This window comes from Lycium barbarum, chromosome 8 (genome assembly GCF_019175385.1).
Source record: "Lycium barbarum isolate Lr01 chromosome 8, ASM1917538v2, whole genome shotgun sequence".
Classification (NCBI taxonomy): Eukaryota; Viridiplantae; Streptophyta; class Magnoliopsida; order Solanales; family Solanaceae; genus Lycium; species Lycium barbarum.
In genome coordinates this window covers 26,256,432-26,280,983 of record NC_083344.1, presented here as the reverse complement: position 1 = coordinate 26,280,983, position 24,552 = coordinate 26,256,432, and positions in this window count along the sequence as shown.

Here is a 24,552-nt window from a genome sequence, read left to right as displayed (position 1 = left end):
CCATTACACAGTAGTAGAGACAGATGCAGGCACATGAACACATATGGTACAAATTTGAGATATAAAGAAAGCAAACACAGAATGGTCAAAATACATGTACAAGATACAGACAAGAACAGTCCAAAAGGAGAGAATGAAGTGGAATGGTCACAAAGATGTTCAGTATATATCATGAATGGATTTATGAACAAATCAAGTAGGCAACAAAAGGGAAAGTTGATGACTCAGTCAAAGAAGGAGTTCCATGAAGAAATAGAACAAGTATACAAACTAATCTATACAAATGAGTCATCAAGTACAATGGAGGAATCAGTTGCAGTGGATGAAAAGCAAGCAGAGTTGAGATAATAAAGAAGGGGAGAGGTAAAATGACTCAGGCTCAGACTCAGAAGAGTTGTTCAGAAAGAAGAAATTGTTCAGCTAAAGAGTTTGCAGACAAAGCATGTGAATCAGGTTAACAAAACTAGGTCTGCAAACATGTTCTATCACAGAGCAAAAACAAAATCAGAAGTCAAAGAGTGAGTCAAGATTGAAGACATGACTTATTCCATCAATGAATAAATTCATGTGAAGAAGACAGACATAGAGCTACACATGATTAATGAAACAAGTCTGTCAACATATTCCATTATCCATGCCAAAAGCAGAATCAAGAAGAAGTCAAAAGTATGAACGTGAAAGGGATGTTGAAATAGGTATAAGAACATGTTCCATCTCAGAAAGTGCAGACATTCAGAGGCAGACGAAGGAAAGGGATGAAACAGGTTCGTTAAAATGTTCCAGGGCAAGTCCTACAACAACCAGGATTTCTAGAATTATGAAAAGAACTTGACGGTCAAGTATGAAAGATTCCTTGCCATATTTGTAGGGATTAGTAAGCCTTTTACATGAATTAGAAGCGGACTCAACAAGGAAAGAATCCAAATACTACACAAACCCTATTACATGTCATTGACCGACTAGGAAAAGGTTTTGTGTTCATCGACCTGTGGAGCTTAAATGTTATAAATACCCAGGTCTTTCCAAGAAGAAGTTTACGCACCCACACAGAGAGAGTTCAGAATATTGTACTATCAAAAGATATATCAAGCATATTCAAGAATCCGGGGTTGCGTCCCTATTACACAGAGAAGGATCGATGGAGCTGTTTTACTGAATAATGTTTCTCAGTTCTGAAGTCGAGATTTGTGTATTAGGTTGGTTTATCGAGTTGTGTCTTTGTCAGCTTAGTTACAAGCATTAAAGTAGATACAAACAATTGTAACTCCAAGTAGGAAGTTTACTACTTGGAGCTAGCTTGCTAGCAAGAGGTTGGGTGGCAATGCTGGGGTTTAATGGTTAGATTACAAAAGTTGTAATTTGTAACTCGCAGTTGGGTCTTGTTGTAGTGAAGTTGTTGGGGAAACCTACAGGCCTGAGGGTCATGGTTTTTATCACCTTTGAGCTGGGTGGTTTCCAAGTAAATATTGTGTGTCCTTTACTTACCTACAGTTTATTATTCCGCAAAGACGCTAGCATAGAACAGGTACAGTAACATGCTCCATCCTTTGGCGAAAATTGGTTACACATAGGATAAGAAGTAGGTCGAGCAACCTAACAATAATATAATCTAATAAGTAAGAACTAAAATATATATAACTCTAACAAAAAAGAAATAATAAATACAAAGATAATAGGAAAAAGACCAAGATTACATTGGATGTGTGAAATAAATTTTGCGGCACTAAATGAGTTGTACATTATTTAATTTATAAATTGTTTTAGTTCTACTCAAATATATAATAATATTATAAGTGGCTAATATTTTATAATCTATTACACTTAGGATTTTGACATTTTATTAGCATATATTTTGATTAAAAACTTATTATTATACGTATAATCATAAAAAATATATTGATTGTACAAGAACTTAAACTTTTTGGTACCGAATACCGTACCGAATGTTGAAAAAAATGCCGTACTGAATATCAATTTTAAAAAAATGCGTACTAGATACTGTACCATTTACCATAATATCGAAACCGTGAAGCTAGAATTTTAATTTTGGAACGATCATTCAGTATATACCAAAGTATACACACCCCTAAGAATAATAGTGTTTCATAGTGACGAGGATAAAAATAAATTAGTTACTAATATTTTTTCTTTTGTCTTATCATACACTCTTTTGATTTTTGCATGGCATGGGTGTATGTATACTGTCAACCCGAGGACACGTGCATTAGTATATGGCACAAGGTGCAGTGGTATGTGTCGCACAATGAAGTGGTACATGACACATCATGTTGTGGTGCATGGTGCACTAATACATGGTGCGTAGTGCATTGGGCACTTTTGCACGGGTGGCAGGTGCAAGGTGCAATAATACACGATACACTGGTACATATGCCTAGTGCGCGTGCATTGTGCATAGAGACATGCAATGTGTACACAGTACCTCATGCACGGGAGTGATGCACAGACACCAACACCAACCATCTCCAACATCAAAGAGGCCACTCCTACTATCAACACTGCCATTACCAACCCACTAAAACTAAGACCATCATGGCAGGTGAAACAGGGGTGGTTTTTTTCCTCGTCACCACTCAAGGCAGCCAACGATAGCTAACTTCAACCTTCACGCACACACACTCGTTCGTCACGACCCAATTTCTCAAGTCGCGATGGCACTAGCCCCACCGTGCTAGTAAGACAACACACGCCATTAACATGCAAATATTAATCGGAAAATAAAAAGCGGAAATAAATCATACAAGTCAATTTTCAAGTCTTAAACAATCTTAAATAACATACTTAGAAATTATTACACTTATTCCCAAAATCTGATGCCACTCTCATACAAGGACTACTAAGGAGTACATATAGTTTGAAAATACATAAATAGAACCATCTGGAATGAAGAAAGGCAGAAGGTAAATGATAGAGGTGAGTCCGGAGCCGTCCAGAACCGTGGCGCTCACCCCGATCTCTCAGCACAGGCTCTAGCAGACAGCCTGGTAGTCACGAGCTCTACTAGTACTGGGGATCGAATCTTCACAGAAAAAGGTGCAGCAAGTGTAGCATGAGTAAAATAATCAACGGGTACTCAGCAGTATCGTTGACCGACCCAGTCTAGAACAAAGACAAGGGTTGGTTTACGATACCACAACCACACTAGCTTGCCATTAGTCCAAGATACAGGATAATTATACTCTAACAGTTAAACTCACATAGCAGATAGAAATCAAGATAAGACAAGTAAGATACATGAATGAATGTGATGTAAATGCAATGCAAGGCCTTTATTCCACTTCTCGATATACACACGTTCGAATGTCAACGAATTCTAACCCATGGGGGATCATAAGGCCCATATACCACCCCTCAGGAAAATCCTCGAATCACGATTTCCACATATCATATCTCATAACCTGTCTCTTAGCCGACCGGACCCATTTGTCAACAGAACGCGCTAAAGCATCATCACTCATCCGAAAATAGATCCCTTCGGAATCACAATCATATCCTCAAATAGTATGCATGAAATACGTATAAAGTATGAATATGGCATACCACAAGTTAAGAACCAACATATAAGCATGAAATCCATCCCTAAGTTCTCAATATCATAAAGGCTTCACCTTTTTACTTCCTTTTCATTTCAACGAGGATATATGGGTGATATACACAAAAACAGATAAGACAAGAAATAATAATAAGAGACATAAAATATGGGCATTAGACCCCAATCACAGATCCAAAGGATCGTACTATTCCATCTGCTAGTGCCCAAAGCATGACATTCTGGCCAACTAGACAATTGAAAGTGCGCAAATACCCCTATCATGAAGATCGGTATCTGATACAGGTTCTTGTCACCTCACGAGTATCGAAATCCTCTTAATTAACCCATGACCGTCTTTTTAGATTTATTTTAGCCAACCACACATTCAAGAAAGAGTGCAAGGTCTCAACTTGCCTCGAATGCCGAATATCGAATCACAATGCCCTCTTGCCAATACAAAAGATCTCCGAATGATCAAAGTCTAGTCAAATAGGGATTATACATTAAAGTACGAGTCTATCAATACCCGTGTTGCTACCTAAATCCAAATCCCCAAATTAAGCCCTAAAATTAGGATTCTGAACCCAAAAAGGCAAAACAGTAAATTGGACCTAGAATCATGTTCGTCATACTTACTATAACTCATATACCAAAAATCATCCATGAATAATCACTAATTCATGCTCAATTACCAAAAACCCCAATTCTTAGGTTAGGTTCTAAAACCCTTCCATTTCCTCTTTAATCCAAACATTATAAGCATGGGGTATGAGCCTAAATCATGGGAATAATCAAAATTCCAATTAGAAGATTTACTCAATGTTTTTTCTCTTAGAAATCTCTTCAATCTTCTCCAAGTTCGCTCTTAAGACTGAAGGGGTTAGAATGAATTGTCTTGTTACATCCCGTGTTTTCATACGTTGAAAAGCGTGCAAGTTAAATGACATTAGCAACTGAAACGAGGTTATTCCCCAAGCTTATAGGTGGTTAGAGTGATGGTACAGATGGGTTGTAAATATTAGAAGATAAACAAATCGAGGAAAATAAAATTTCGTCGAGGTTCAAAATTTATTTGAATAAAATACGGTCCAAGCTATAATATCCCGTATTATTGGACTAGGAAATTGAGCCATCTAGCATGAGCAAATTTACTCGAGCTCGGAAGATTTGGTCACATTCTAGCGTGGAAGTCAAGAACTTGGTGTATAAAAGAAGGAAGCCCCGAAATTATTTAAGACGGTAAAGTGTGACGACGATGGTTGCAAATAATATTTTATGTATGGCGAAAGAGGCTATGGACTAGAGTTCTACCACATGATTATGATAATGAGTACATAAGGTGTGTTAAAAATGATTACTATTTAAGTGAATTGAGATCAAGAATTAATTATTGACTAAGTGGGGGACAAACATGCAATTAGGGAATTAAGTAAACATTAAATTGGATAAGTATTAAAGTATACCTTTCCACGTGGGCTCATTTCATGAAATAAAGGAGGTGACTAATATATATGGCTGTACACACGGATGAAAATGTTCTGTTTCCTTTAGAATTAAAATGGCACCTTTGAGTGTAATAATTAAGGTGGGCCTACTTTGATTTAAGAGTGGTCATATTGATATCTTATGTAAATTTAAAAGACACGTATCGGCAAGAAACAAATACAACACTTTTGCATTTCAGATGGTTCTTTCTTCCACTTTGGGAAATTTTACATGAACTTTGAGTAAATTCCTTGAGCATGAACGTTTCCAGCAAATTTAACCTTGGGGAGAGGTTGTTTTGAAGAGGAAACGTGACTGGCAATATAAGGCAAGCTTAAATTAAGTGCTCTTTTTGATTATCCTCTGAAACCCTCGAGTTCTCATAATTCTATCTCTCGTTGTGGTCATAGTCGCTCGTTTCTTGGAAGCTGGGAATCTTGAGGGAGAATTTGTATATGTATTGTTGTGTTATTAATGGAATTCCCTTGTATATGGAAAGTAGTTTATGTTATTGTTATATTGTTGTTGATATACTTCATGAATTTGGAAGAAAGAAATGTATAATTTTCATCAAGAATAATATTCGATTCTGAGCACCGTTGCGATTTCGTTGTACCGTTTTGTCGTGTTGTTGGACCCGGACTTTCTTCAAAGTGAAGTAAGGTGGAAAAATAATACTTCTTGGAATATAAGGTAAGAAATCCTCTCTCCTAGATATATTTAATTTCTTCGAAGTCATAGCTAAATTGTGGGATGGGAACTATGAAAATTATGTCGCACGTGGTTGTTGTCGTGTAGGATGTTGGTGGTTGTTTGAGTTTTTTATGGGCTTGATTTTAAAGATTTGATATGATTATTTCTATTATCGTTGTTTTTGGTATTGTTGTGATAATCGGAGACTAATTGGAAGTTCGGGTTAGGCGAGTTATATAGAGGAAATGCTGCCCGATTTCCGTTAAGTTCTTAACTAATCAAAATACTAATCAAGAAGTATGAACTAAGAAGTGATTCCCATAAGTGATTGGTTGTAGATTTATAAGTTTGGGAAGTCGTAGTTTATTAACAATAGTGTTACTCTCATATTAAATAGGCTAAAGGGGCGACGAAGCAAGCTTGGTTACGGTTGATCTACGACAGGTATGTAAAGCTAACCCTTCCTTCTTTTCGGCATGATCTTTATGAAACAAACAGACGACGTATATATGACTCCAAAGAAGCTCCTATTCTTAGAGACACTAGGATGGCTAATGTTCTTGATTCCCAGAACGTATTTTATTATGCCTCGATACGTGTCTATGATTTCAGGCATCCTATTTTGATATAATCCATTGTGACATTTGAAGGATACTTGATATGATTATTGTCTTGATTTTAAAATGATAGTTCATTTTGATTATTCTATCGAGTCTCAGATATGACTTAGTTTGCATATGGTTGCTCACTACTCTGCTCGTGCATGCCTCAATATATCTTTTACCGAGTCCCGGGCCGGGTATGTTCTCGTGCACAGTTTCACTGCATTGTTCACCGAGTCCCTTACTAGAGGGCCGGGTACGGTATATATATGTATATATATGTATATGATGATATGATGATGTGATGATATCATGATGTGATGATATGATGATGTGATTATGGCGCCAAGGATGGTATATGATGACTTTGTTCACCGAGTCCCATAATGGGCCGGGTATGATATATGATATTGATATGCATGATTTACATTTCATAAGGCAAATGTATTGGTATTTCGAATGTCATACTTGTCTCCTGTAACCTCTATTTCAGTCATGATCCTCTTTATTGTATTTCATGCTTTATATACTCAGTACATATCCAGTACTGACCCCCTTTCTTCGGGGGGCTGCGTTTCATGCCCGCAAGTACAGATACTCGATTTGGTGATCCTCCAGCTTAGGATTTCCACTCAGCTGTCTTGGAGAGCTCCACTGTTCCGGAGCCTAGACTTTTGGTACAGATCTTTTGATGTATATATATATATGTTTATCCAGGGGTACGGCGGGGCCCTGTCCCGTCATATTTCACTATCGATACTCTTAGAGGTCTGTAGACATATGTGTGGGTTGTGTATAAGTTTTGTTCAGCTGTGTCTATATGGTTTGTTATGGATATTCCATCTTGTAATGGCAGCCTTGTCGGCTTGTGTATGGTATTGATATGTTGTGGCAGCCTTGTTGGCTTGCGTATCGTATTGACATGTAATGGCAGCCTTGTTGGCTTGCGAATCATATTATGTACTGGTTAGCTGTGACTCCTCAGGAGACAGGGTTATGATATGCGGCGTTATGAATCTTTAGTTGCCTTCATAAGTTCCATACAGTTCTTAATTTCAGTCTGACTAGATCTAACAGGTACGTATACGGGTGTCCAGCTCGAGCACTAGTCATAGCCCACGGGGTTGGGTCGTGACATGTCTAAGGCTGGAAGACACTAAAGGCACATTCTGTTCAGCGATTCTCGCTTTTGCGCGCTAGGTCTTGCACCTGCACACCCACTTCGGTGGAAGAAACCTCACGTGCCAACCACGCCCACTACACAACACCCTAAAACAAACAAAGGGGTACTTCACGAGGGCAAAATAGTCAAAAATAGGAAAATAACCAAAATGACCTAACAGGTCGTTACACTTTCAAAACTGAAAAATGCCTTAGCCAAATTCTGCTACATAATAAAACCTGCTACAAGCAGTTACAAGGGGGAGGTGGCATGGTTAGCATGTGCCAGCTGCTCTAAAATAAGGACATGATGCTAATGCTAAGGGAACATGCAAAAATACCTTCAGATCCTGGCATCAACCGCCGCACGTGACATGCAAACTGATGTAACCGTCGCACATGCCCCGCGCAGGGACATATCGTGCACATGCCACGCATATGCTCTACTGCCCATATGCCTTGCATGCCTTGTTACTCAGCTTCACCCAACACTTAGCATAATTTCCCCATGTCATCCCAATGAATTTCCAATGCCATGCCACTGCCTTGAGAACTTTGTCTTGCCCTCGTCCAGCCCATGTCAACAACCATGTCCATTTGAGTCATCCCACTGCTCGCACACATGCTAGCTAGGTTTCATGCGCCTGTCCTTGCCACTGACATTCCCAACACCCAAGCACCTTGACTTAGCTTCACACCATGGCATAGGCATGCAACCCCACACATTGCTCCAAACACCCACATAGGACCGTGTCAAGGAGAACTGCACAAGCCCTTGACACTGCTTTTTCTCGCGTATGTCACGTCCGAACCTTTGGGGTTTAACAGTAGTCCATTACTACCACCACTAATGTCGTTAGGGCTTCACCTTGACAAATCAACTACTAGCGTTGTATGAATTGGTCTATCACTTGCCCTTGACAAGTCACTATGTGTTGGCCTTATATTTGTCACTAGATATTGGCCTTGCCCTTACCATTATCGTTGAGTGTCAGCCTAGGATCTCTGATCATGGGTGTATGTCATTGGGCACCGGTCTATGTTGTTGGACTAGAGTTGTTGGGTGTCGACCAAGGGTCCCTGGGCATTGCCTATGTTGCTGGCCTAGTGACACTGGGCATCGGCCAAAGGTCGTGGCCTATGTTGCTAGGTGTCAACTACCGGGTGAGGTCACTGGGCGTCAGCCACTAGGCATGGCCTAAGTCGATGGCCTAGTGACACTAGGCATCGGCCAAAGGTCGTGGCCTATGTTGCTAGGTGTCAACTACCAGGTGAGGTCGCTGGGCGTCGGCCACTAGGCATGGCCTAGTGTCGCTAGTATCGACCGCTAGACTTGGCCAATGTCGTTTGTCTAGTGTCGTTAGCGCCGACCTATGTCTCTTGGTGTCGTCCTTTGTTGCTGGCATAGTCTTCCTTTGACCGCTGGTTTATGGTGCTGAGCGTCGGCCTATGTTCCTAGGCATGGCACATGTAGAAGGCGCGACCTGTGTCGGTTTTTTTTTTTTTTTTTTAGTAAAGCCACTAGAAAGGTGGAATTTATTGATAAATAAAATTATGGACATATCAATCCAAAAGTGATTGATCAAATTAAAAAAAACAACAAAAATAGGGATCAATCCAAAAGTAATTGATCAAAAAAGGAAAAACATCAAGGAATATGAAAACAACAAGTGGAAATAGAGATATAGATGGAGACTATAACAGATTAGTAATAGCTAATAATCCAAGAGCCTTGACTTGATAACATCTATCACACCTTCAAAGTCTCACAGGTGGAATGCTTCAAATCATGTGAATCATTCTTCAGGCAGTCTTGAATATAGTTGTTGTCATTTGTGGGCATCTTCTACTGTATAAAATCCAGGCCACTATCAAACTTATGCCATTGCCAAAAATAACATGCAACATATTATGGACTGTTGTAACACCCATATTAAGGAATGAGCATAATGAACACACTAATACCACCTTAACACAGATGCTGCATCAGTCCATACTATTACTAGTTCAGACTGCATATTGGAAATGGCTCTTTTGTATGCCTGATCATCAGTCTGGAGCTCTATCTTGTATTGTTCTTATTCTCAAATTTGGAATGCCAGCCTTTTCTATATTCAATATCCTCCTAGCTTGACTTGGTAACTCATGGAAACTATTAAAGTGAATTGTACCTGTAAAATAAAAAACCATGTTAGTTAAAAAATCAGCAAGTCCATTCCCTTCTCTGTGTATGTTCACCACAATCACCATCTGATCTCTTCTCATTCTTTTAATGTCCTCCACCACCATTGAAATACCCCATGGGATTTTCCATTCAGCAGCAAGGATCATCTTTATTGCCATTGAGTCAGTCTCCATGATCAGTGGGAATAACTGCTTATCTAAGCAGTATTTCAACCCCATTCTAATTGCCTCAGTTTCTACTACTAAATTTGATCCATCATGTAACTTCTTAGAAGCAGCATAAACCAAATTTCCCTCCTCATTCCTAATGCAAAAGGTAGCAGAACTTGGCTCTGAATTACCTTTTGCAGCTCCATCAGTATTGCATTTAAACCATCTAGCTATAGGCCTCATCCGCCTTATCACTTTATAAACAATTATAGGTTTATACTCTTCAAAAACCTGTACAATGTGATGCAACCTTTTTGGAACATTCAGCCCAGGGAACATCACCTTACATAACAAGTGTATGTTTAGAATGATGTCATATATCACCGTATTAAAAGTCACGGTGCCTTCATGTAATTGATTGTTTCTCCATTTCCATATTTGACAAACAATAAAAGCATGAACAACTTTATAAACAGGTTTCAGCTTGTAATGACATTTTGCCTCCCACCAGTTTCTGATAGCATGTTTAACTTGAACACAATTCATGATCAATCCAACTGCTGTATTAAAGACATTCCAGACTTTGGCAGCAAAATCTCTCCACAGAGAAATAAATGATTAATGGATTCAGGCTGAGCAACATTACAGCAGCAACACTTAGAAACTATAGCAATGCCAATGCTTGCCACCACCTCATCTACTGGCACTTTAAAATTCCAAAGGCTTCATAAGAAGAATGAAATCTTGAGTGGTACACCCTTGATCCATATGTTATGAAAAGGCACTGTTACATTGGCCCTTTGTCTCAGCAACTCCCCTGCACTTAGGGGTGGGCGTTCGGTATTCGGTTCGGTATTTTTGAAGTTCGGGATCGGTAATCGGTAATTGAAAATAGATACCAAATACCGAACTTTCAAACTTCGGTTCGGTAATTCGGTAATCAGTAAATCAAACTTCGGTTCGGTACGGTATTCGGTAATACCATATTGAAGTCAAAGTCCACTGTATTACATCACAGGAACTTCACTGCTTAAGGTGTCAAACAAGAAATTGATTAGGTTGAAGCCTTCATTTACACACATTTTAAATTACAGGCTTGATGAAACCACAATTAACAAAGACACACGAAAGTGATTCAATGGGGATAAATTTTGAAGTTAAAGGACTTAGGTAGCCAAGCCTTCCAGCCTCTTTTTCCATTATGAGAAATCCCATGTGCCCGCCCTTCTGTCATCAGTAGCTGTTTCATGGTCTTATCTACAAAAAGAACATCTTCAATCCAAGCAACGACGTTGAATGCCAAACTTTCCAGTACTCTAGAATAGCTTTCCAAGATTGCCTTACTGTCACGACCCAGCCCCGTGGGCCGCGACTGGCACCCTACCTGGGTACCCAGACCAAATCGCATATTCATTTCCGAATCCAAACTTATTTTAGAATTTTCAAGAAGTTATATCAAACATAATTTATATCGAAAATATGTCTTAAGCGGTCATATCAAATCAAACTCAAACAAAGCGGCGGAATAGACATCGCCGGTCAAAATACAAATATATACAAAAGGGCCATTTGGGGCCATCATATCAAACAGACCGCTTTAAGACCCGAAAGCAAAATCAGACAATAAACACATAGGACCCTCACCCCACAAAGATGACTACAGGCCTCTACGAATTCAAAACATAACATAAGGCGAGACAGGGCCCCGCCGTACCCAAACTGTCAAATATACAAAGTATATACAGAATAGAGGAGTCTGTACCAAGAGTGGACTCCGGACCCAGTAAGAGTAATCCGAAAAGCAAGAAGTGAAGCCTACTGCGGAGGATCACCGATGTCTGCACCTGCGGGCATAAAACGCAGCCCCCGGAGAGAGGGGGTCAGTACGAAATATGTACTGAGTATGTAAAGCACGGAGTACAGAATTATAGATCAAAACCGAAAGCAAATCAAATGTCAAAGTGGGGTACAAACTGGTATGTCAAAATCTGTATCGAAATCATATACATGTATTTTATGCAAACAAAATCATGCAAACGCTTAAGAACGTGGTCGCCACTCCGACGCTGGCGCCACACACAGCATAACACCAGAAGGTTTCAAATCTCCGTACATCCCCGAACATAATCATAATCATCGGTGAGCGTATCGCATCACGAGCCATATCACAGCATAACTCCAAACGGAACCCGGCCCTATGGCGAAGCCTCGGGAACCGTAACACAGCATACGGCCGAATTGTCATAAGGCGCACGAATCAAAACCGGCCCGGGAACCGGTGAACGAAGTCATAATAAGGCACGAGCGGAGTCGTGAGCAAACAAATGCAAATCGTATTTCAAAATAGTGTTTCAAAACAAAGTAAACTCATAAATCATATCCTATTACAAAATAGTCGAATACTTAGTCGACATAAGGTTTCGTTTTGCAAAACGATTCCAAAATGGTCCATATAGTTCAAAACCTGGATTAGTGCATAGGATAGTCCAAACATACCCCGTGGAAGGATGTTCCAAAGATCAAAAGTGGTACGTTCAACTCTATTCTCAAAGATGGCCCGAAGGGCAAATCGGGCATTTTGGGGTAGCGGACCCACCTCGAGTCGAAGTGAGGTGGCGAACATATTTTTACGAGCAGTAATATGCCAAGGGTCATACATAATCATTTCTAGGTTACCCGACCACATTTCGATAGGTTTCGGACGAATAATGGCATTCTAGCCAAAAGGGAGCCTTTAGGCTTCAATCGAATTGAATGAATAGTAACTTTCCTGTGGATCGGGTTTCGAGGAGCAGAAATGCTCCGGAAGGTCTCATATTCAACTAACACACTAAGATATGCCAAATAAAGAATTGAGAAGCTTTACATACCTCACAGACGTCGTATGCTCTTCCAAAAGTCCAGTCCCGTTTCGTCAAAAATCTGCAAATGGTCAAAGTTACCAATTGAGATTCTTAGGCTCAAAAATGCCTTTAACTCCATATTGGCCTACCGAAATTTCGGCAGCATTTCCCCTATAAATCTAACATCCCCGAGGCGTAGCTCGGCTCAAATTAACCAACCACAACAGCCCACACATAAACCAAACAATGTAAACAACAATCAATTCACTCTAGCTTCAAAGTCCTACATGATTTCTTAAGTTGGCAACTTTCCATTCAAACTTTCAAAATTCCAATTCTATATCTACCTATTTGTATTCATTCCCACATTCAAACTTATACAACCACATTCTCATTACAATTCAAACCATACACGAAATTGCACCAAAATCCATTAGTTCCATAATTCTTCAAAACATTAAAATTCACGACGAACATTCTAATTAACGTCGTTTCAATCCGAATTCGTCGACATCGATATAGATTCATATCTAAAGTCTATAGCACCCCAAAATATACATTGATATACATAAGAATACCAAGGATATACACTTTCCGATAATATCCGAATTCGTTTTCCACCGCCAATTTAATTCAACAATCAATCAATTACGATCTAAGGGTCACAACAACACATTATGCCAACTTAAACAAGATCAATTCAAACCATTTCTTTCCTTCCATAACTCACGGCCAAACACACTACACACACACACCCACGACTTTCTATTTACGTTAAAATTACGGGATCTCCATCTACTTCCAATGCTTAACACATTCACATCAATTCTATAACATAAAAGGGGCAAAATTCTTACCTTTCCTTGAAAACCCGACTTGTCGAAAACGTCGTCCTCGTGCCAAACTATTTATACCACGTCGGAGAGCGTCTTGAGTACTTCTTAATTATGTGGAAGCCAAGATTTTTGGATCACACACAAGCTTGGAATCTTTTCTTTCTTTCCTCCTTTGCACTCGGCCGAAACCCCTTTTTGTGGTGAGTTCTTGATTTTTATTTTTTGATCTAGAATTTGTTAAGTCCTCCTAGTATATATCCACAATATTGATCATGTGCATAGCACATGATCATTAAACAAGGGGCTTGGGCCATATATATGGCCGGCCACCCCAAGTCCTTTGGGCCTAACTTTGTGTCATTTTTTTCCTTGGCCCAATTCCTAAAATGCCCCGTTTTGTAATTCCCGAAACTAATTTCCGAAGTTCCAAATTTACCCTCGGCCTTCCCCGAGGTCTTAGCATCAAAGATTTCACAACCAACATAGTCATATTCACAAAATTTAAATTAGGTCCTTATAACACACAAGTCGTAATTATTTCACGATTTCCAATTGTACGAAAACACGGGACATAACATTCTCCCCCCCTTAAGAACATTCGTCCCCGAATGTTAGATTAGTCTTATAAGGTCTTATGATCAAGGCAGGAGTGTCCCTTTTTAATGATGACATACATAATTCATTTTATCAATCAACACAACAAACTGAAAAAGGAATTAGATTACCTGCGGATGTCGGAAACAAGTGGGGATATTTCTTCTTCATCTCGTCCTCCGCCTCCCAAGTCATCTCCTCCCGATTATTGTTGCGCCACAGGACTTTAACAGAGGGCACTTCTTTAGTGCGTAGTCTCCGCACCTGTCGATCCAGAATAGATACAGGCTGCTCATCATAAGATAACTGCTCCGTCACCTGAATGTCGTCAACTGGGAATATCCTGGCAGGATCACCAATGCATTTCCGCAACATAGACACATGAAACACCGGGTGTACGGCCTCCAAGTCGGATGGTAAGTCTAGCTCATAGGCGACCTCGCCTACCTTTCGCACGATCTGATACGGTCCAATGTACCGGGGGCTCAACTTACCCTTTTTACCGAATCTCATGACACCCTTCATGGGCGACACCTTCAGGAATACCCAGTCGCCAATCCGGAACTCTAACGGTCGACGTCGTCTATCTGCATAAGCTTTCTGTCGACTCTGAGCAGCCAATAATCGTTCTCGAATAAGCTTTACCTTATCTACAGCCTCCTGGATCACATCTGGCCCAATCAACTTAGTCTCGCCCACGTCGAACCAGCCAATAGGAGACCTGCATCTCCTGCCGTAAAGGGCCTCGTACGGAGCCATCTGAATGCTGGAGTGATAACTGTTATTATAGGCAAACTCAATAAGCGGCAAATGATCATCCCAGCTGCCCCTGAAATCAATAACGCAGGCCCGCAACATATCTTCGAGCGTCTGAATAGTGCGCTCGGCCTGCCCGTCGGACTGAGGGTGAAAAGCTGTACTGAGACTCACCTGAGTCCCTAATCCCTCCTGAAATGACCTCCAGAAATTTGCTGTAAACTGGGTACCTCGGTCAGTAATAATAGATATAGGGACTCCGTGAAGTCTGACTATCTCTCTGATATACAATCTGGCGTAGTCCTCAGCCGAATATGTAGTCCGGACCGGAAGGAAATGGGCTGATTTCGTCAGCCTGTCCACAATAACCCAAATAGAGTCGTACCTGCGTAGAGTACGCGGTAATCCAACAACGAAATCCATATTAATCATCTCCCATTTCCAGGCTGGAATTTCCATCTCCTGTAATAATCCACCGGGCTTCTGATGCTCGATCTTAACTTGCTGGCAGTTCGGGCACTGACTAACAAACTCAGCAATATCTTTCTTCATGCCGTCCCACCAATACAAACACCTGAGGTCCCGATACATTTTAGTGGAACCAGGATGAACAGAATACCGTGCATTATGGGCCTCGCCCATAATCTGCCGCCGTAAGCCCGCAACGTCCGGTACACAGAATCTGCCGTCATATAATAATACTCCGTCAGGCGAGACCTCAAACTGAGTCTTTGATTTACTAAGGGCCACATCTCTGTACTGAATCAAAAGAGGATCCTCAAACTGGCGCTGCTTTACCTCCTGAATAAGAGATGACTCAGCAACTGGACGGACAGAAATCCCAGAATCTCCAGAATCCACCAAACGGACTCCGAGGCTGGCCAGCTGATGAATATCACGAACCAAATCTCTCTTATCAGATGGAACATCAGCCAGACTGCCCACGGACTTGCGGCTAAGCGCGTCAGCTACCATATTGGCTTTCCCCGGATGGTACAGAATATCAACGTCATAATCCTTTAGTAGCTCAAGCCATCTCCGCTGCCGCAAATTTAGCTCCTTCTGCTTAAAAATATACTGGAGACTCTTATGGTCCGTATAGATATCAACGTGGACCCCATATAAATAATGCCGCCAAATCTTCAAAGCATGAATCACCGCGGCCAACTCAAGATCATGAGTGGGATAGTTCTTCTCGTGCGGTCTGAGCTGTCGGGAAGCATAGGCTATAACTCGACCGTGCTGCATCAATACACATCCTATCCCAATACCAGAGGCGTCACAATATACAACATACCCATCAGACCCCTCTGGAAGAGCCAGAACTGGCGCTGTAATCAATCTCTCCTTCAGCATCTGAAAGCTGCGCTCGCAGGCATCTGACCACTGGAATTTTGCTGCCTTCTGGGTAAGCCTCGTCAGTGGTGCTGCAATAGAAGAGAAATCCTCCACAAACCTGCGATAATACCCAGCCAATCCCAGAAAACTGCGCACCTCCGTCGGAGTAGTAGGCCTGGGCCAATTCTGCACAGCCTCAATCTTCTGTGTATCGACCTGAATACCGTCTGCGCCGACAATATGGCCCAAGAATGCCACAGAAGTCAACCAGAACTCACACTTAGAGAATTTAGCATATAACTTCTGCTGACGGAGGATGCCAAGTACCGTCCTCAAATGATCTGAATGCTCCTCGACTGATCGCGAGTAAATCAGGATATCATCAATAAACACAATAACAAACATATCCAGGAAAGGCCGAAATACCCGGTTCATCAGATCCATAAATACTGCTGGAGCATTAGTCAGCCCGAAAGACATAACTCTGAATTCATAATGCCCGTACCGAGTCCTGAAAGCAGTCTTCGGGATATCTGACTCCCGTACTCGCACCTGATGATAACCAGAACGCAGATCTATCTTTGAAAAGTGTCTAGCACCCTGCAGCTGGTCAAACAAGTCATCAATCCGGGGGAGGGGATATTTATTCTTAACAGTCACCTTATTCAGCTGCCGGTAGTCGATACACATCCGCAATGACCCGTCTTTCTTTCTGACAAACAGCACCGGCGCTCCCCAGGGTGATGTGCTGGGTCTAATAAAGCCCTTATCCAGCAAATCTTTCAGCTGCTCCTTCAACTCCTTCAACTCAGCTGGTGCCATTATGTACGGAGGAATAGATATAGGCTGCGTATCCGACATCAACTCAATAGAAAAATCAATCTCCCGCTCAGGCGGAAGGCCAGGAAGCTCGTCAGGAAAAACATCTGGAAACTCGCTGACGACCGGAACAGACTGAAAGGTAGGTACCTCCGCGGCAGTATCGTGCACACGAACCAAATGATAGATATAACCCTTCTGGATCATCTTCTTAGCCTTGAGGTATGAAATAAACTTACCCCTCGGCGATGCTGTAGATCCGAACCACTCTATGACTGGTTCCCCTGGAAACTGAAAACGGACTACCTTTTGCTGGCAGTCGACATTAGCATAGCAGGAAGACAACCAGTCCATACCCATAATGACGTCAAACTCGAGCATGTCTAACTCTACCAAATCAGCCTTAGTGCTACGATCATAAATGGTCACCGAACAATCCCTATAGATCTGTCTCGCTACAATAAAATCCCCAACTGGCGTAGCTACCTCGAACGGCTCTATAGGCTCAGACACGATCCCAATCTTACTAGCAACGAGCGGGGAAATATATGATAAAGTAGAGCCAGGGTCAATCAATGCATATACAGATCTGGAGAAAACCAGTAATGTACCTGTGACGACGTTTGGCGAAGCCTCCTGATCCTGGCGGCTGGCCAAAGCATATATGCGGTTTGAGGGACCGCTAGAACCTGAAGTGCCACCGCGGCCTCGACCGCGTCCTGCCGGTGCTGAAATACCTCGCCCTCCAGGGCGTGCAACTGATGGAGCAGAAGAAGAACCGGCGGCTAACCCTGTCTGCTGAGCAGCACTACCAGTACCGCTAGCCAATGGACAATCTCTCATAAAGTGGCCCTGACCGCCACAAGAAAAACAAGCTCCCGTCGCTCGGTAACACTCCCCGGGATGTGACTTCCCGCAGTGTGGACAACGGGGTCTAGGTGGTCTGGCCTGACTGGGGCCTCTGGATACCTGCGAACCTGCCACTCTGGAGCTCTGACCGGCCCCAGACGGTCCCGTACTGTCGAATCTCCGGCTGCCTGACTGAGTACCCCGACCGGAAGAAGGAAAATATCTGTCAGACTGCTGCTGCTGCTGAGGCTGTCCGCCTCGAGAATCCCCTGAATAACCCGCGGATCTAGCCCTCTTGGGCGGCCTCCTGTCTCTATCTCTGCCAGCAGGATCAGATCTGCGACGGTCCTCCATCCCCATCGCATAGGCCTGAAGTCGGGCAATGTCCATGTCTGCCTGCAATGACACTGCCATACAACTATCAACCAAATACCGGTCCAATCCCATAACATATCTGTGCATCCGATCGGACATATCTGCTACCACGGCCGGTGCATATCGGGCCAGAGAATCAAACTCAAGGTTATACTCGCGAACACTCCGACCCCTCTGCTGCAGACGTAAGAATCGATCAGCCCGTGCCCGCCGTAACTCTGGTGGCAAAAAGTGGCGGGTGAATGCTGTCACAAACTGATCCCAAGTGGCTGGAGGGGCACCCTCTCCTCTAGACAGCTCCCAAGTCTCGTACCAATGAGTAGCCACATCTCGGAGCCTGTGTGAAGCCAGCTCAACTGACTCGGTCTCAGAAGCCCTGACCAAGTCCAGCGAGCGTCGCATCCCCCGAATAAAGTCATGGGGGTCCTCATCGGGCTTAGACCCGAAGAACTCTGGAGGGCCACATAGCAGGAACTCCCGAACTCGCAGGCTGTCCCGTCTGTCATCATCATCGTCGTCCCTCCGCCCGCGCCTACGAGCCTGTCCTGCTACCAGTGTAGTCAACAGCTGTACAGCCTCCCTCAGGGTCCTATCCTCCGCCCCTGGCTGAGGAGCTGGAGTCTCAGGTGCGGGTACACGGACCTCTGGAGCTGCTGAAGGTCCTGCTCCAGGCTGTACTAGTGGGGGTGTAGCAGACCCCTCAGAATGAGGCACATCCTCAGGCAAATCATAGACACGAGCCCGGGTAGCTCGCTGTGCCTGGCTAGTCTCTCCAATCCTCGCCTTGCCCTTCTGGGCCGCCGTTGCCTTCTTCGGAGGCATCACTGCAAACACAAAGGCGAGTCAGATCATAATCATCCTACTAACACAGCTCTATCGCACGATCTAAGATTTCAAAGAAAGTGACATCCTAAATGCCCTGTAGCTTCCCGTTTATAGATGTGGTGCACAACACATCGATAAACAAGACTCTACGAGACACGGCCTGTAGACATTCCGAGGACAGACTGCTCTGATACCACTTTTGTCACGACCCAGCCCCGTGGGCCGCGACTGGCACCCTACCTGGGTACCCAGACCAAATCGCATATTCATTTCCGAATCCAAACTTATTTTAGAATTTTCAAGAAGTTATATCAAACATAATTTATATCGAAAATATGTCTTAAGCGGTCATATCAAATCAAACTCAAACAAAGCGGTGGAATAGACATCGCCGGTCAAAATACAAATATATACAAAAGGGCCATTTGGGGCCATCATATCAAACAGACCGCTTTAAGACCCGAAAGCAAAATCAGACAATAAACACATAGGACCCTCGCCCCACAAAGATGACTACAGGCCTCTACGAATTCAAAACATAACATAAGGCGAGACAGGGCCCCGCCGTACCCAAACTGTCAAATATACAAAGTATATACAGAATAGAGGAGTCTGTACCAAGAGTGGACTCCGGACCCAGTAAGAGTAATCCGAAAAGCAAGAAGTGAAGCCTACTGCGGAGGATCACCGATGTCTGCACCTGCGGGCATAAAACGCAGCCCCCGGAGAGAGGGGGTCAGTACGAAATATGTACTGAGTATGTAAAGCACGGAGTACAGAATTATAGATCAAAACCGAAAGCAAATCAAATGTCAAAGTGGGGTACAAACTGGTATGTCAAAATCTGTATCGAAATCATATACATGTATTTTATGCAAACAAAATCATGCAAACGCTTAAGAACGTGGTCGCCACTCCGACGCTGGCGCCACACACAGCATAACACCAGAAGGTTTCAAATCTCCGTACATCCCCGAACATAATCATAATCATCGGTGAGCGTATCGCATCACGAGCCATATCACAGCATAACTCCAAACGGAACCCGGCCCTATGGCGAAGCCTCGGGAACCGTAACACAGCATACGGCCGAATTGTCATAAGGCGCACGAATCAAAACCGGCCCGGGAACCGGTGAACGAAGTCATAATAAGGCACGAGCGGAGTCGTGAGCAAACAAATGCAAATCGTATTTCAAAATAGTGTTTCAAAACAAAGTAAACTCATAAATCATATCCTATTACAAAATAGTCGAATACTTAGTCGACATAAGGTTTCGTTTTGCAAAACGATTCCAAAATGGTCCATATAGTTCAAAACCTGGATTAGTGCATAGGATAGTCCAAACATACCCCGTGGAAGGATGTTCCAAAGATCAGAAATGGTACGTTCAACTCTATTCTCAAAGATGGCCCGAAGGGCAAATCGGGCATTTTGGGGTAGCGGACCCACCTCGAGTCGAAGTGAGGTGGCGAACATATTTTTACGAGCAGTAATATGCCAAGGGTCATACATAATCATTTCTAGGTTACCCGACCACATTTCGATAGGTTTCGGACGAATAATGGCATTCTAGCCAAAAGGGAGCCTTTAGGCTTCAATCGAATTGAATGAATAGTAACTTTCCTGTGGATCGGGTTTCGAGGAGCAGAAATGCTCCGGAAGGTCTCATATTCAACTAACACACTAAGATATGCCAAATAAAGAATTGAGAAGCTTTACATACCTCACAGACGTCGTATGCTCTTCCAAAAGTCCAGTCCCGTTTCGTCAAAAATCTGCAAATGGTCAAAGTTACCAATTGAGATTCTTAGGCTCAAAAATGCCTTTAACTCCATATTTGCCTACCGAAATTTCGGCAGCATTTCCCCTATAAATCTAACATCCCCGAGGCGTAGCTCGGCTCAAATTAACCAACCACAACAGCCCACACATCAACCAAACAATGTAAACAACAATCAATTCACTCTAGCTTCAAAGTCCTACATGATTTCTTAAGTTGGCAACTTTCCATTCAAACTTTCAAAATTTCAATTCTATATCTACCTATTTGTATTCATTCCCACATTCAAACTTATACAACCACATTCTCATTACAATTCAAACCATACACGAAATTGCACCAAAATCCATTAGTTCCATAATTCTTCAAAACATTAAAATTCACGACGAACATTCTAATTAACGTCGTTTCAATCCGAATTCGTCGACATCGATATAGATTCATATCTAAAGTCTATAGCACCCCAAAATATACATTGATATACATAAGAATACCAAGGATATACACTTTCCGATAATATCCGAATTCGTTTTCCACCGCCAATTTAATTCAACAATCAATCAATTACGATCTAAGGGTCACAACAACACATTATGCCAACTTAAACAAGATCAATTCAAACCATTTCTTTCCTTCCATAACTCACGGCCAAACACACTACACACACACACCCACGACTTTCTATTTACGTTAAAATTACGGGATCTCCATCTACTTCCAATGCTTAACACATTCACATCAATTCTATAACATAAAAGGGGCAAAATTCTTACCTTTCCTTGAAAACCCGACTTGTCGAAAACGTCGTCCTCGTGCCAAACTATTTATACCACGTCGGAGAGCGTCTTGAGTACTTCTTAATTATGTGGAAGCCAAGATTTTTGGATCACACACAAGCTTGGAATCTTTTCTTTCTTTCCTCCTTTGCACTCGGCCGAAACCCCTTTTTGTGGTGAGTTCTTGATTTTTATTTTTTGATCTAGAATTTGTTAAGTCCTCCTAGTATATATCCACAATATTGATCATGTGCATAGCACATGATCATTAAACAAGGGGCTTGGGCCATATATATGGCCGGCCACCCCAAGTCCTTTGGGCCTAACTTTGTGTCATTTTTTTCCTTGGCCCAATTCCTAAAATGCCCCGTTTTGTAATTCCCGAAACTAATTTCCGAAGTTCCAAATTTACCCTCGGCCTTCCCCGAGGTCTTAGCATCAAAGATTTCACAACCAACATAGTCATATTCACAAAATTTAAATTAGGTCCTTATAACACACAAGTCGTAATTATTTCACGATTTCCAATTGTACGAAAACACGGGACATAACACTTACCAACATCCTGCAAGAATCATTATCTCATTTGTTCAATTATCTATTCAAGAATAATGTTCAATTGTAAGGTCTAACAATTACATTGTTGGATCAAGTTTGTAAGTTTGTATGAAACTTTACCCTATTGAAATGAATCTTGCTTGTGTCCAATGTTGTTTGTGAAAGTTCGGGATACTTTTGCTTTAAACAAAACAACAAACTTTCTGCTCGTTCGGCTAAAGCATTATTCTTATCAGTATCATCAGAGCTAAGATGGACCCATGATGATTTCGCGTGAGGCATGCATGATTTACGTTTCCATGTGTACATTGAAGCTTCAACTTTGTCAGCAAGCACTAGTGCTTCATGTTCAGAGCTTATGTTTAGACTGTCAAGCAAATGTTCAGGGGAAAATTTCTCTGTTGAATACATGTGGCGATAGATAGAGTCTCCAACACTCGCCTTTCCACTCTGTAGCAAAAATTGCCTCCTCATTAGTAGTACTATTTAATAACTATTTCGGTATTCGGGAAATACCGAATTACCGAACTTATAATTACCGATACCGAATACCAAAACCGAATACCGAACTTTTTTAATTTTATTACCGAAAACCGAACCAAAAATCGAAATACCGAATACCGAAATACCGAAACCCTCGGTTCGGTTCGGTAATTCAGTTTTCGGTGTTTTATGCCCAGCCCTACCTGCACTGCCTACAGTAAATTTTATTGAGCTAGTTATCATCCACCATGGTGTATCCCATTCATTAGATGCAAGCTTAATGTTAATTTCCTGCGCTATATGTTGCATAATATCTTTAGGGAATAACTGCATGAGTTTTTGAACATTCTAGGTGCCATTTGACATTAATTCAGTCACATAGATAGAACTTTTTCTCTTATTTATCAACTGTCTAGATATCCTTTCATACTCTTAAAGAGTATCCATGATCAGCTGCAAAGAATTACTCTATGCAAATGAGAATATGATGGTATCATCTGCATAAGCAAGGTGGTTCAATGCAAAACTCCACTTTGGCATCCCATAGCCCGTAAAAGCTGACTGATCAAGGAGTTCAATGCTCTTGAAAGTACTTCTGCAAAAATGATGAATAAAGCAGGAGAGAGGGGGTCTCCCTGCTTGAATTCTCTTGTTGAATGAAAGAAACCATGAGCATGGCCATTCAACAACACAGAATACCAGTTATTTTCCAATAGTCTCCATATTAAATCAATGAATACCTCAGAAAATCCCATTTTCTTCATTACCTTACAGAGATATAGTCATGAAACTCTGTCATATGTTTTTGTCATATCCAACTTAATAACAACATTGGCAGGCTTCCCTCTCTTCCTTATGTCTGTAACAATTTCTTGTGTCAACAATACATTCTCAATAATATTCCTGCCCTTGACAAATCCTGTCTGGTTAGAAGATACCACAACTGGTAACAGTCTATCTAGCCTGCCATGCACCACTCTAGAGATGACTTTATTAATGAAGTTGCTGAGACTTATAGGCCTCATATCAGAAAAAGTCTCCACCACATTCTTCGTAGGCAATAGTACTATGTTGGTGTGAGTAATGGACTTAGGAAGTGTCTGACCCTCAAAGAATGCTTTAACTACCTTAAACACATCCACTTTGATCACTTCCCAACACTTCTGATAAAATATCCTAGAAAAACCATATGGTCCACAAGCACTGTCTCCTGAAATTGCCAAACCAGTCTTGAAATAGCTCATTATGCAACATTCTATCCAGCCTTTTAAAGATACAATCATTAGCAGCCCTACCATTCCACCATGTGAAAGGACCCCCTTTAAAAGAAATCTCATGCAGAATGCAAAATCTTCATATTTTTGTGGGGAAATTGGAAAACCTCCTATTTTTCCTCTTCATTTAATATGACATTGAAATCATCCCCAATCAGCCAAAGGAATGGCATGTTACTAGCCACACTATACATATCATCCCACAACTGCAATCTATCCCCTTCACTACATTTAGCATAAACCATTGAAACCACCATTGCTTTATTCAGATCATGGAAGAACAATTTTACAGTAATAGATTGTTCAGTATCAAGCAGTACTTCTACATCCATTTTGTCTTGAACAAAGAATCAGATTTTACCATTACAATTGAAATTGGCATAAGGCATACCAAGTTTCCTTCTATACTTATGAATTTGTCTCTAATGTTGAAAAGGCTCCATCAGAGCCACCAAGAAAAATTTATGATGTCTATGTAACATTTGAACTCTATGGAAAGCTTATTGAGAATTCACTGATCTAATATTCCAAAAAAGAGATTTAACAATCATTTAGAAGACTTCTTTAAGTTACCCCTTTTTGGCATGATCCTCACTGCTTGTTGAACTTCTGAGACAA